The sequence below is a fragment of the Eptatretus burgeri genome, chromosome 12, assembly GCF_056783735.1.
Source record: "Eptatretus burgeri isolate ZD-2024b chromosome 12, Ebu_testis_v1, whole genome shotgun sequence".
Lineage (NCBI taxonomy): Eukaryota > Metazoa > Chordata > Myxini > Myxiniformes > Myxinidae > Eptatretus > Eptatretus burgeri.
Genome location: NC_140972.1, coordinates 99,686,616 through 99,701,464, shown reverse-complemented (window position 1 = coordinate 99,701,464; position 14,849 = coordinate 99,686,616). Strand labels below are relative to the sequence as shown.

Sequence of the window (14,849 nt, the reverse complement as noted above, 5' to 3'; positions counted from 1 at the left end):
GAGACAGACCTGTCATGAATTGATTTGTCTTGCATATGTTTAATTTCAGGATACAGCACCTGGGAACATCCAAAGCACTTGGTCCCAAAATTGGATGACAGGGAAGTGACGGCAATGTGGAGGAGCTGCTACATTGTCGGACAATGCCCTGGTGGAGAAAATGACAAATCCACTTGGATTGACTTTACACACCTCAACTCGAAATCATATTCTGTGCACTGTAATATAAAAACCTGAGAACGTCATTGTGATCACACTGTGTGGTCCTGCTGCACCAATGTGATCAGCACCTTTCTAAAATGATTTTGTCACCTTGTTTGGTACAATCATTTGTGAGATGACGGACGTGAACAGGTGTAGATTTTTCTCCCTCTGATGGTGTGGATTTACATTAAAGGCTGAAACAATATGGATACAAAGGGAAACTTTAAATTTGGAAAGAGAGATTGGACTGAGGGTTAACGAGGGTAGAAAAGATCATGGCTCTCGATTGGGGATGATCTGAGATGGTGGTGAACGGCGGTCTTGAAGACCTGGAAGGAAGAATGACATTCAAGAGAATGTGGAAGGTGGTGCCACAGGTGGGAAAATGGAGGAATCGATGAGGGGAGTTGAGAAGTGATCCTGGTATTTTGGTGACATCCACATTTACCATATTCATTCAATCCACAAGTTTATCGACTTTGTTTCATTGATAGGAAAACAGTGGGGCAGGCACAGGGATATTACCAGGGTGAGAAATGTATAAATATCAATATTTATATAAAAATTGTATTTTCATTTATTTTTGGTGAACGATCAGGGGGTTGTTGGATGGCGGTAGGTCAAGACGGTTATAAGGTGAAAATGAATAATACCAACACCACATTGACTTGACAAACCCCAATGAAGGAGTCTTTATCAGTTCCCCTGCTTGCACAATTCCCAATTAAGATTCCAATTATTACGCAGAAAAACACCTCGTATCCTTTGTGTTTGAAAAGGAGGATGTAAGGCTACTGAACTAGTGGGTGTGTATCTTCCAGGTGTGAGGTGCATACCAGAATGCTTCGGTCCACTGCGGTAGCAGCACTCAGGGTGAGCATCAGGAATGACCAATGACTGAAACATATGGAGGTTTAAAATGAATCATGACTGATCAATAAAAACGGTGGTCAATTAATATACACCACATGAGGAGGTTGGGGACAATTGCTGAGGTTAGTGTTAACACAAACTGAAGAGCAAGGAAAAGAGAAGTGCTGATAGAATACTGCAATACTTTTGGGCGAAGCCAGGGCAGTTTGCCAAGATGAGGTTAAATAAGAATCAGAACAGAACAGAACATCAACATTCAATCAAAGAGCGGTTGAGCTGTACTTCAAGGAAGTGAGTAACAATAAAAAATGAACGGCAAGTCTCCTCATCATCTGTGTGCAACACAAGGCTGTGAGTAGCATCATTGGCTGTGCTGCTTATGCAATGATCCTGTTACTAGTACGCTAGTACTCATTCTGCCAACCTCGGAAGGATGACAGGCGAAGTCAACCCTACCAGGTGTTAGTTCAATGGCCGATAGAGGCTTGAACTCAAGACCCTTGGATCTTAAGCCACCACCAGGCTTGGTAAGGGCAGGTCTGAAGACCCCACAAAAACTAAAGTTGCCTTTCATCACAAATCCTTCCAGTCCATCTGAATTTAATACCGTCGGACACCGACATTCACGGTCCCGTGATTCATGGTTCATAAAATGTGTCCTGCTTCTACATTCACGGCCCTGTGCTTCGTGTATTCGTGGGTTTTTCTCGCAGGCGTATTCGTGTTTTTATCTTGCCAAAATGAAGTTTTTGCAAGATATGTTAGTCAGCTTGTATGTTTTTTTTTGTTTGTTTGTTTGTTTGTCTGTAATCACGTATAAAAAATTCTGCAGAGCACAGTTATCATTGGAAATTTTTGTAACTTCGCATATCAGAGGCCTATGGAGGTCCCTTTCAGCGCACAAAATTTTGAAGGTCAAGGTCACTTTGTCGCAAATCAGGGGAGTCGACGAAACCCTTATTTTTTGAGTAATTTTGATCGGATAGTCTTCAAACTTCATGGGAATATAGTTCATGGTCTGGCGCTCAGCTGATTAATTTTTGGTGGCGATTAGCCTTGACCTTCATGGTTAGCGCCTCAGGTCAAACATATTTGACCCCAAGGTCAAATTTTCAAGTTTTAGGAACCATATCGTGTAGTACCTCAAATTGAACACCTCGATGAGTGCTTTCTAGATATGTCAAGCTTGAGACATTATGACGTCATTTGGTGACATGAGGCAAAAGCATATTTTTCATGGTTACTCTGTAGTAACGATTCTCATCGGAATCTCTCGTAGGCAGATATTCCTCAAGGAGTCGCTCCTGGTGGATCGCAGCTCTGTTCACCTCAGTGTGACCTTAAAGAAGTCACACGTGGTCACCTTTTGGCAAGACCCTGCGGGTGACATTGGTTTATTTGTGTTTTGTGGGTGTATTCGTAGTTTTTCTCTTTTGTGGGTGTATTCACCATTTCAAAAAAGTCTTTTTTGTGTTTTTCTGGGTGTATTCGTAATTTCTCTCTTTTGTGGGTGTATTCACCCTTTAAAAAAAGTTTTTTGTGGGTGTATTCACGGTTTTTCTCTTTTGTGGGTGTATTCACCCTTTTTTTAAAAAAAGTGTTTTTGTGGCTGGATTCGTAGTTTTTCTCTTTTGTGGGTGTATTCGCCCTTTTTTTTTAAAGTTTTTTTTTTTTTGTGTTTTTATGGGTGTATTCATTGTATTTCTCTTTTGTAGGTGTATTCACCCTTTACAAAAAAGTTTTTTGTTGGTGTATTCACGGTTTTTCTCTTTTGTGGGTGTATTCACCCTTTTTAAAAAAAAAAAAAGTGTTTTTTGTGGCTGGATTCGTAGTTTTTCTCTTTTGTGGGTGTATTCACCCTTTAAAAAAAAAAAATTGTGTTTTTATTTGTGCATTCATTGTATTTCTTTCTTTTGTGGGTGTATTCACCCTTAAAAAAAAGTTTTTTGTGGGTGTATTCACCCTTAAAAAAAAGTTTTTTTGTGGGTGTATTCACCCTTTTTTAAAAAAAGTTTTGTTGTGGGTGTATTCATGGTTTTTCTATTTTGTGGGTGTATTCACCCTTTTTAAAAAATTTTTTTTTGTGTTTTTGTGGGTGTATTCACGGTTTTTCTCTTTTGTGGGTGTATTCACCTTTTAAAAAAAAAGTTTATTGTGGGTGTATTCACGGTTTTTCTCTTTTGTGGGTGTATTCACCCTTTTCAAAATGTTTTTTGTTGGTGTATTCACGGTTTTTCTCTTTTGTGGATGTATTCACCCCTTTTTTTTTTAAAGTGTTTTTTGTGGCTGGATTCATAGTTTTTCTCTTTTGTGGTGTATTCACCCTTTTTAAAAAAAAGTTTTTTTGTGGGTGTATTTGTCGGGGATTGTATGTACTCTAATAGCAACCAAACATGTCTACTAGTGTTTGGTTAAAACTCTTGAGTTAATTGGAAATGGGGAAAGGATAAATCTTCCCAATGTTTATCTGTGCACTGTCAAGGAACTTGTTTTTCCAGCCAAAGGGCTGGCACTGTTACAACACAGCTGGTCTTGTTGACTGTTTGAAATGGCCTTGCTGATCGGGCAGCTGGGCTACCTGGAATCTGTTGGATCACTGCCCAGAACTGCTAAGGCCCAACAACATGTTCGAGGCTACCTTTGAAAATTATTTAAGGGAATCAAGGGTGTTGTTTCTGCACTTTCTGTGCTCTCTTATCAGCAGTACTGACAATTAGAAATGCTTGGTCATGCCTAGATCTTATCTCAGACGAAAATAAGGAAATGCAAACGTGGCTAGACAATGCACAAGTGACAATGCACACATATTATAACCCTCCACATTGTACAATCTATTATGATGCGGGAGGGGATGACATTGAATTTGCGGAGAAAATTGCTCCGCATTTGGAAACACGCAATGATTTGTTGCTTGGCCGCTTAATGGTTGGTAAGGAAGGTGTCGCAATGGAGGTTAAGCTCACAGACGAGCAAAAGCAGTTGACAAAGTATCCGCCGGGAGTAACCTCAAATGCAACAATGACTACAGCAAAGGGATGTCACCCAAAGGATTGGGGATTTATGGTTTATCGCCTACAGGAGGCAGCAGTGAGCTGCACAGAAACAATAGTGCACTGGGAAATGCATAAGCTGGAGAATAACGAAGGATGGATTTGTGATCTTATGGAAAAGGAGATACAAGGACTGGTGGAAGAGGTTAATTTACCACCAAAGCGTGAAAAGGCATTGGAGATGATGAACATGATAGAAAAGGTGGAAAAACTGATGGGAGAGGTCCCACCACAATTGTGGACCAAACATGACAATGATGTGGGTCGAATCATTGGGGCAACGCCCCTAGTGGTTAAACTCAAACCGGGAATGCCTTTGCCAAATGTGCGCCAATACCCTCTCCGAAAGGAGGCAGAGGCTGGTATTGCACCAGTAATTAAGTCCTTGAAGGAACAGGGCATAATTGTGGAAACTACAAGTCCGTGTAATACACCTATATTGCCAGTAAAAAAGCCACAGAAGGATAAATGGAGATTTGTCCAAGATTTGCGAGAAGTTAATGAGATAATTCAAGGTGTTCACCCTGTGGTACCAAGTGCAGAGGGACTGATAACATCTATTCCCGCTAGCTCCACTCATTTCTCAGTCATCGATTTATGTTCTGCGTTTTTTTAGCATACCCATTGATAAGGAATCGCAGTTTTTATTTGCCTTTACGTATAAAGGCCGTCAGTACACATGGACTGTGTTGCCCCAGGGGTTCGCAGACAGTCCAACATTATTTTCGCAGGCTCTACACAAGGATCTAGAAGATGTTGTTTTCAAAGGTAACTCAGTGCTGCTACAGTATGTGGATGACTTGCTAATTTGCTCCCCAAATAAAGCAGCGTGTGCAACAGATACGCTGCAGCTGCTACGGGCGTTAGCAAGAAAAGGCCACAAGGTAAACAAGGACAAACTGCAAATGGTCCAAGAAAGGGTTAAGTATCTGGGACACCACATCTCCCACGGAAAGAGGGAGTTGGACAAAGGGAGGATAACTTCGATTGCGGAAGTTCCCCGCCCTCGCACAAAGAAGGAGATGATGCGATTCCTAGGTATGGCAACTTACTGTAGACAATGGGTTGTTGATTATGCAATTCTAACTAAGGAACTGTATGTTGTGGTCGGGAGAAACCAGCCGCATCAAATTGTGTGGAATGAGCAGATGGGGGAATGCTTTACAAAATTGAAAGCAGCACTTTCGGTGGCTCCCGCTCTGGGGCTACCAGATTATGACAAAACGTTCTTCCTTTACTCTCATGAAACAAAGGGATTTGCACAGGCTGTGCTAACACAATCGCACGGTGACCGCCAACGTCCAATCGCATATTTCAGTAGAAGGCTGGACCCGGTCGAACGCGGCCTACCTCTTTGTTTACAAGCAGTGGCTGCAGCCAGTTATGCAGTTAAGCGCACAGCAGAGATTGTAATGGGACATCCTCTGGTTTTAAGGGTTCCCCACTGTGTTGCGGCTTTGCTCACACAAAAACAAACACAACATTTAACCAATACACGTTTGATGCAGTATGAGACGACTCTCCTACATCAACCGAATCTACAGATTGAAAGATGCAACGTTCTTAATCCAGCCTCTTTGCTGCCAACGGAGGACGGCGGCGACCCACACGATTGTACAGAGGCGATCCAGGAAGTATCCACTGTACGCCCGGATCTAAAGGATCAACCACTAGAGCGACCGGACCTCACCTTGTTTGTTGATGATTCGGCATACCGAGGACTAGATGGCTCGGGGCATGCAGGATACGCTGTGTGTGCAGTTGACAAAATAATGGAAGCGTCCCGTCTGCCTTCTCATTTCTCCGCCCAGCAGGCGGAATTGTGTGCCCTTATTAGGGCCTGTGAGCTGTCTGCCGATTCTGCGGTGAATATATATACCGACTCTAACTATGCTTTTGGTGTTGTCCATGACAAAGGTGCGATATGGAAAATGCGAGGGTTTCTCACCTCTGCAGGAACACCAATAAAGAATGGCAGTTTGGTGTCCGAGCTGTTGAAAAGCATTACACTGCCAGCGGAAGTCGCAGTTATTAAATGCCGTGCACACCAGAAACTGACAACTGACATTGACAATGGTAATGATAAAGCAGATAAAGCTGCAAAAGAGGCGGCTAGTCTGCCTTTGCCTTCAATAATGCCAGCACGATTGGCGAAGGAGCAAATCAAGCTGCACCGATACAGCTTGTCAGACATTATTGCAATCCAAGCCGCTGCAACACAGGAGGACCATGATAAGTGGCAAGCAGCAGGAGGAGCAGCGGATGACGACGGACTTTGGTCAAACAGGGGGAAGGTAATAGCACCTGTTGAAATCCTTCCGTGGTTTGCACGCATGGCCCATTTGAATGGACATGTGTGCAAAAGGGGGACTGTGAGACGAGTCCAAGAATCATGGTATGCCCCAGGGATTGGGAAGAGAGCAGAAGGGGTCTGTAAAACTTGTCAGGTATGTCAACAACACAATCAACACAAAAGTGATAAGATAGGGCAGCCGGGAGCTCACCCGGCCCCCTGGGGTCCTTTTGTGCACCTACAAATAGACTTTATAAATATGCCACCATCATGCAGATATGGAAATGTCTTGGTAGTGGTAGACATGTTCACTGAATGGGTAGAGGCATACCCATGTACAAAGGCAGATGCTGCCACCGTTGTGAAGCACTTGTTGAAAAGCTTCTTCTGCCGATTTGGCATCCCTCACAAAATATCATATGACCAAGGGGGACACTTCACGGGGGAACTAACACAGGCAGCGTGTAAAGCGCTGGGAATAAAACAGGCATTTCACTGTGTTTATCACCCACAGTCAGCCGGTGCCGTGGAAAGACAGAACAGTATCCTAAAGAACAAGCTGGCGAAACTAACAATGGAAACAGGGTTGAAGTGGCCAGATGCATTACCCTTGGTACTAATGAGCATGCGATCCACAGTGAACCGGAAGACAGGGTTATCCCCTCATGAAATACTAATGGGAAGGCCGATGCGGCTTCTCGTGACTGCCCCCACCAACATAAACAAATTGAGTATTGCAATGATGGATGAAAACATGCTGACATTCTGTAAACAGCTCTCCAGGATCGCGATGACGATACACACGAGAGTGAAGGAGGCCTTACCCGAGCCAGTGGAAAGGCCGTATCACACCTTCCAGCCAGGAGACTACGTACTGATAAAGCACTTTACAAGGAAAACAGCCTTGGAACCAAGGTGGAAGGGACCGTTTCAGGTATTGCTGACCACCCCAACTGCCGTAAAGTGTGAAGGTAAGCCTGCTTGGATACACTGTTCACACTGCAAACTTGCCATCCCAACAAAGGAGGAGGTTGTGCAAGAATGAACCCATTACAGCAAATCCTAGTTGCTATAATTGCCTTCTGGATGGGAAGCTGGGAAGTGGAAGGGCAAATTGATAACTGGACAATCCAACCCATCCAACAGAGGGGGAAAAGAGCAATTGGGAATCACACTGAACATTTACATGAGTTGGGAGTACATGGGATAAATACATTCTTACTTTTGTCGCACAAATATGCTACAGTGAGTAATAAGACTAAGTGCTGGGTGTGTGCTTATCTCCCGCACTCCTCACAAACGGGTTTGCCATTATCTGTGATCCCATTTGAGGAAATAGACTATTGTGGTGCTGCTTGGTACAACAACTTTAATTTGACTAAAACAACCGGTAACTCATCATGTGTAGACTTTACAGGTGCGTGGTACCCTCCTTTTAATTTAAAGAAAAGACCTCCGTACTTCAGAATCACATATAAGCGTATGGGGTTTATCTGCCTTACTTGGACAAAGCCTCATGCCAGATTTCATGCAGGGAACTCCACTTGTAATATATCAATAGAGATAAATGACTTACCAGACAAGAGGAAGGGAGACAATGGAACATACCCGAAGGTTGCATCTAATGGCACATATTTTGTATGTGGGTATAGAGCCTACCCATGGCTGCCAAACAAATGGGGCGGTTCATGTTATCTTGCTTATGTCGTACCGCACATGCGTTTGATCACTGATCCATTCTCTGGGATAGATCAAACACGACGTAAGAGAGCTATATCAGGCAGGTCATATGCAGCAATGATAATTTTCCCCCGATATGGGGCCTGGGTGGCAGTTAGAGAACTTATCAGTATGGCATCAACATTGGAAATAATGGGGAACGATACCGCTGATGGGTTTGAAAAAATTAGCGCGGAGCTGGTCGCATTAAGGACTACTGTAATGCAAAATAGAATAGCTTTAGACATGATTCTAGCTGAGAAAGGGGGAACATGTGCTGTAATTGGCAAAGAGTGTTGTACGTACATCCCAGATAATTCAGAAAACATTAATGACCTCGCGGGTCACATAAGAAAAGAGGCGAGCAAATATAAAGACTACAGTAGTGATAACATGAGTAGCTGGTTAAAGGGATTGTTTGGGGGTTGGGGAGGAAGTGTTTTAAGATTCTTTATAACAATCCTGATAATCATCGTGGCAGCCTTTATATTACTGATGGTTTTCAAGGTAATTGCCCAAAAGGCCATTGGAAAGTGTTTTTCAGGATGGACAACAAAGCCCAGTACCCAGTTAGTACAGACGGTGATGGCTCCGGTGAACACTGCTGGACTGCTGCCATCCTCAAACCTCTCTGCACTTACACCTACCCCCCCCACCCCCCATTCCAATACTATGTACCCCACCCATGTCACCCCAACCCACGAACAATGAAACATATTGTAACCTTGCAGTAGTCGCCGATCCATTACTCAGGCTTCCTCCGAGTGATGAACAATTGCTTCAACTCACATTGGACGAATGTCTTTCGTTACTTGCACCAATTGAAGGGCTAGGTAGAAATACCATTTGATTTGCCTTGTTGGTAATTGCTGGCAAGTTGTGCCTTCATTATACTCTGGCTTGCAGTTTATCAAATTTCTTTTTGCTTTGTTCATAAAGAACATTACATTTATATACTTTAACACTGCCTTACTTGTTGTTCACGAAATTCATTAAGCGGCAATATGTAATCAAAATATTTAATGCGACGTATATTCCTGTATAACTTTATTCTTGTTTAGCCATGAGCAATTCTTGTACGAACAGCTTTTGGGAGTGCTTGGCTTCCTTATATTCTATGTTTAAATGTTGCGATATTTCCCGATTTCCCTTGTTGAAGACTTGGAGTGTTAGTGGACCGGTTGGAAAGTGGGTAGGAACCCCCTTTTGGGCTAGGGGGTGCAGGTGGAACTCCCGACCGTCTTGGACCATCTGGAGCTAAACATAAGGATGGCCCACCCACTGGGAGTTGCTATCTGCTGACCTGCCGGCCTGCGGATGCTCCATTTCTCCATTTGTAGTTTCTTTTGCAAATGTTTCAAAGAAACAAGAGGAGGGAAATGTCGGGGATTGTATGTACTCTAACAGCAACCAAACATGTCTACTAGTGTTTGGTTAAAACTCTTGAGTTAATTGGAAATGGGGAAAGGATAAATCTTCCCAATGTTTATCTGTGCACTGTCAAGGAACTTGTTTTTCCAGCCAAAGGGCTGGCACTGTTACAACACAGCTGGTCTTGTTGACTGTTTGAAATGGCCTTGCTGATCGGGCAGCTGGGCTACCTGGAATCTGTTGGATCACTGCCCAGAACTGCTAAGGCCCAACAACATGTAGGAGGCTACCTTTGAAAATTCTTTAAGGGAATCAAGGGTGTTGTTTCTGCACTTTCTGTGCTCTCTTATCAGCAGTACTGACAGGAGAATGCTATAAATTAATGAATGGTAATAAATCCTCTTTGACACACAGTTATTCAGAGGTCGCAATAAGCTGAATATAAGGCAGTGCCGAAAGACAGCTCACCAGAGGATTAGGCTGGGTGGACTATTGTGTTCAAAGCCTGTTGTCTCCATATGCATATGTCTGATGTGTAATAAAACCTTCTCTACCAAGATCGGTGGGAACAAAGCTTGATCTTAATCATTGTGGACCTCACCTGAATCTCAACATATTCACCCTTTAAAAAAAAATTTTTTGTTGTGGGTGTATTCATGGTTTTTCTATTTTGTGGGTGTATTCACCCTTTTAAAAAAAAAGTCTTTTTGTGTGTATTCACGGTTTTTCTCTTTTGGGGGTGTATTCCCCCTTTTTAAAAAAAAGTTTTTTTGTGTGTTTTTGTGGGGGTATTCACGGTTTTTCTCTTTTGTGGGTGTGTTCACCCTTTTTGAAAAAAGTTTTTTGTTGTTGTATTCGTGGTTTTCAGATGTATTCGTAGTTTTTCTCTTTTGTGGGTTTATTCACCCTTTTAAAAAAATTGTTTTTTTTTTGTGTTTTTGTGGGTTTATTCGGAGTTTTTCTCTTTTGTGGGTGTATTCACCCTTTTTTCAGAAAGGTTTTTTGTGGGTGTATTCGTAGTTTTTCTCTTTTGTGGATGTATTCACCCCTTTAAAAAAGGTTTTTTGTGGGTGTATTCTTAGTTTTTCTCTTTTGTGGGTGCCTTCACCCTTTTAGAAAAATTTTTTTGTTGGTGTATTCATAGTTTCTCTCTTTTTGTGGGTGTATTCACCCTTTACAAAAAAGTTTTTGTTGGTGTATTCACGGTTTTTCTCTTTTGTGGGTGTATTCACCATTTTTTAAAAAAAGTGTTTTTTGTGGCTGGATTCGTAGTTTTTCTCTTTTGTGGGTGTATTCACCCTTTTTTTTAAAAAAAAAGTTTTTTTTGTGTTTTTATGGGTGTATTCATTGTATTTCTCTTTTGTGGGTGTATTCACCCTTCAAAAAAAAAGTTTTTTGTGGGTTTATTCATGGTTTTTCTCTTTAGTGGGTGTATTCACCCTTTTTAAAAAAAAAATTGTTGTGGGTATATTCATGGTTTTTCTATTTTGTGGGTGTATTCACCCTTTTAAAAAAAAGTTTTTGTGGGTGTATTCACGGTTTTTCTCTTTTGTGGGTGTATTCCCCGTTTTTTAAAAAGGTTTTCGTGTTTTTGTGGGTGTATTCACGGTTTTTTCTCATTTGTGGGTGTATTCCCCCTTTTTAAATTTTTTTTTTTTGTGTTTTTGTGGGTGTATTCGTACTTTTTCTCTTGTGGGTGGATTCGCCGTTTTTCTCTTTTGTGGGTGTATTCACCCTTTTTTTGAAAAAAAAAGTTTTTTTGTGTTTTTATGGGTGCATTCATTGTATTTCTTTCTTTTCTGGGTGTATTCACCCTTAAAAAAAGTTTTTTGTGGGTGTATTCACGGTTTTTCTGTGTAGTGGGTGTATTCACCCTTTTTAAAAAAAAAGTTTTGTTGTGGGTGTATTCATGGTTTTTCTATTTTGTGGGTGTATTCCCCCTTTTTTTAGAGTTTTTTTTTGTGTTTTTGTGGGTGTATTCACGGTTTTTCTCTTTTGTGGGTGTATTCACCCTTTTTTAAAAAAAAGTGTTTTTGTGGCTGGATTCGTAGTTTTTCTCTTTTGTGGGTGTATTCAACCTTTAAAAAAAATAATTATGTTTTATGGGTGTATTGATTGTAATTCTCTTTTGTGGGTGTATTCACCCTTTAAAAAAAGTTTTTTTGTGGGTGTATTCATGGTTTTTCTCTTTCGTGGGTGTATTCATCCTTTTAAAAAAAAGTTTTTTTTGTGAGTGTATTCTTAGTTTTTCTCTTTTGTGGGTGCCGTCACCCTTTAAAAAATTTTTTTTGTGGCTGTATTCCTAGTTTCTCTCTTTTGTGGGTGTATTCACCTTTTTCAAAAAAGTTTTTTGTTGTTGTATTCACGGTTTTTCTCTTTTGTGGGTGTATTCACCCTTTTTAAACAAAAAAAGTTTTTTTTGTGTTTTTATGGGTGTATTCATTGTATTTCTCTTTTGGGGGTGTATTCACCCTTTAAAAAAAAGTTTTTTGTCGGTGTATTCACGGTATTTCTCTTTCGTGGTTGTATTCACCCTTTTTAAAAAAAGTTTTTTTTGTGTTTTTATGGGTGTATTCATTGTATTTCTCTTTTGGGGGTGTATTCACCCTTTAAAAAAAAGTTTTTTGTCGGTGTATTCACGGTATTTCTCTTTCGTGGGTGTATTCACCCTTTTTTAAAAAAGTTTTTTTTGTGAGTGTATTCTTAGTTTTTCTCTTTTGTGGGTGCCGTCACCCTTTAAAAAAAAATTTTTGTGGCTGTATTCCTAGTTTCTCTCTTTTGTGGGTGTATTCACCTTTTTCAAAAAAGTTTTTTGTTGGTGTATTCACGGTTTTTCTCTTTTGTGGGTGTATTCACCCTTTTAAAAAAAAAAAAGTTTTTTTGTGTTTTTATGGGTGTATTCATTGTATTTCTCTTTTGTGGGTGTATTCACCCTTTAAAAAAAAGTTTTTTGTGGGTGTATTTACGGTTTTTCTCTTTAGTGGGTGTATTCACCCTTTAAAAAAAAAAGTTTTGTTGTGGGTGTATTCATGGTTTTTCTATTTTGTGGGTGTATTCACCCTTTTAAAAAAAGTTTTTGTGGGTGTATTCACGGTTTTTCTCTTTTGTGGGTGTATTCCCCCTTTTTTTAAAGTTTTTTTTTGTGTTTTTGTGGGTGTATTCATGGTTTTTCTCTTTTGTGGGTGTATTCACCCTTTCAAAAAAGTTTTTTGTGGGTGTATTCACGGTTTTTCTCTTTTGTGGGTGTATTCACCCTTTTTTAAAAAAAAGTGTTTTTGTGGCTGGATTCGTAGTTTTTCTCTTTTGTGGGTGTATTCAACCTTAAAAAAAAAAAATTGTGTTTTATGGGTGTATTCATTGTATTTCTCTTTTGTGGGTGTATTTACCCTTTAAAAAAAAGTTTTTTTGTGGGTGTATTCACGGTTTTTCTCTTTCGTGGGTTTATTCACCCTTTAAAAAAAAGTTTTTTTTGTGGGTGTATTCTTAGTTTTTCTCTTTTGTGGGTGCCATCACCCTTTTAAAAAAAAAAATTGTTCCTGTATTCCAAGTTTCTCTCTTTTGTGGGTGTATTCACCTTTTTCAAAAAAGTTTTTTGTTGGTGTATTCACGGTTTTTCTCTTTTGTGGGTGTATTCACCCTTTTTTTTAAAAAAAAAGTGTTTTTTGTGGCTGGATTCGTAGTTTTTCTCTTTTGTGGGTGTATTCACCGTTTAAAAAAAAAAAAGTTTTTTGTGTTTTTATGGGTGTATTCATTGTATTTCTCTTTTGTGGGTGTATTCACCCTTTAAAAAAAAGTTTTTTTGTGGGTGTATTCACTGTTTTTCTCTTTCGTGGGTGTATTCCCCCTTTTTTAAAAAGTTTTTTTTGTGTTTTGTGGGTGTATTCACAGTTTTTCTCTTTTGTGGATGTATTCGCCCTTTTAATTTTTTTTGTGTTTTTGTGGGTGTATTCACAGTTTTTCTCTTGTGGGTGTATTCACCCTTTTTTGAAAAAAGTTTTTCGTGTTTTGTGGGTGTATTCACGGTTTTTCTCTTTTGTGGGTGTATTCACCCTTTATAAAAAAGTTTTTTTTGTGTTTTTGTGGGTGTATTCGCCGTTTTTCTCTTTTGTGGGTGTATTCACCCTTTTAAAAAAAATTTTTGTTTTTTTGTGGGTGTATTCGTAGTTTTTCTCTTTTGTGGGTGGATTCACACTTTTTAGAACGTTTCTTTGTGTTTTTGTGGGTGTATTCGTAGTTCTTCTCTTTTGTGGGTGAATTCACCCTTTAAAAAAAAAAGTTTTTTTGTGTTTTTGTGGGTGTATTCGCCGTTTTTCTCTTTTGTGGGTGTATTCACCCTTTTTAAAAAATAGTTTTTTGTGTTTTTGTGGGTGTATTCGTAGTTTCTCTCTTTTGTGGGTGTATTCACCCTTTTTAGAACGTTTTTTGTGTTTTTTTTGTGGGTGTATTCATAGTTTCTCTCTTTTGTGGGTGTATTCACCCTTTAAAAAGACAAGTTTTTTTTTGTGTTTTTGTGGGTCGATTCACGTTTTTTTTCTTTCGTGGGTGTATTCACTCTTTTTAGAAAGTTTTTTTTTGTGTTTTTGTGGGTGTATTCACGGTTTTTCTCTTTTGTGGGTGTATTCACCCTTTATAAAAAAAAATTTTTTCGTGTTTTTGTGGGTGTATTCGCGGTTTTCAGATGTATGCGTGGTTTTTCTCTTTTGTGGGTTTATTCACCCTTTTTAAAAAGTTTTTTTTGTGTTGTTGTGTGTGTATTCACCGTTTTTCTCTTTTGTGGGTGTCTTCACCCTTTTTAAAATTTATTTTTTGTGTTTTTGTGGGTGTATTCGTAGTTTTTCTCTTTTGTGGGTGGATTCACACTTTTTTTTTTAAGTTTTTTTTGTGTTTTTGTGGGTGTATTCGTCGTTTTTTCTCTTTTGTGGGTGTATTCACCCTTTAAAAAAAAAATTCTTGTTTTTGTGGGTGTATTCATAGTTTTTCTCTTTTGTGGGTGTATTTACACTTTAAAAAAAAGTTTTTTTGTGGGTGTATTCACCCTTTAAAAAGACAAGTTTTTTGTTTTTGTGGGTCTATTCACGTTTTTTTTTTCTTTAGTGGGTGTATTCACTCTTTTTAGAAAGTTTTTGTGTGTTTTTGTGGGTGTATTTGCGGTTTTCCTCTTTTGTAGGTGTATTCACCCTTTTTAGAAAGTTTTTTTTTGTTGGTGTATTCGCAGTTTTTCTCTTTTGTGGGTATATTCACCCTTTTTTAAAAAAAAGTTTTTTTTTTGCATTTTAGTGGATGTATTAATTTTTTTCAGATGTATTCGTAGGTGTTTTGGTGGTTTTTTTTCGTGGGTG

At 39.6% G+C, this 14,849-nt stretch overlaps 1 long non-coding RNA gene across 1 annotated transcript in view; it reads right to left on the bottom strand.

Annotated features, from left to right (window-relative positions):
- The window catches only part of LOC147016234 (uncharacterized), a 35,993-nt gene that overhangs the window by 2,956 nt on the left and 18,188 nt on the right, over positions 1–14,849 (bottom strand). Inside the window, exons 2-3 of the long non-coding RNA XR_015050070.1 lie at positions 1,041–1,101; positions 10–148 (exon numbers count right to left, since the gene is read on the bottom strand). This is a non-coding gene — a long non-coding RNA (uncharacterized LOC147016234). The remainder of the gene's footprint in view (positions 1–9; positions 149–1,040; positions 1,102–14,849) is intronic.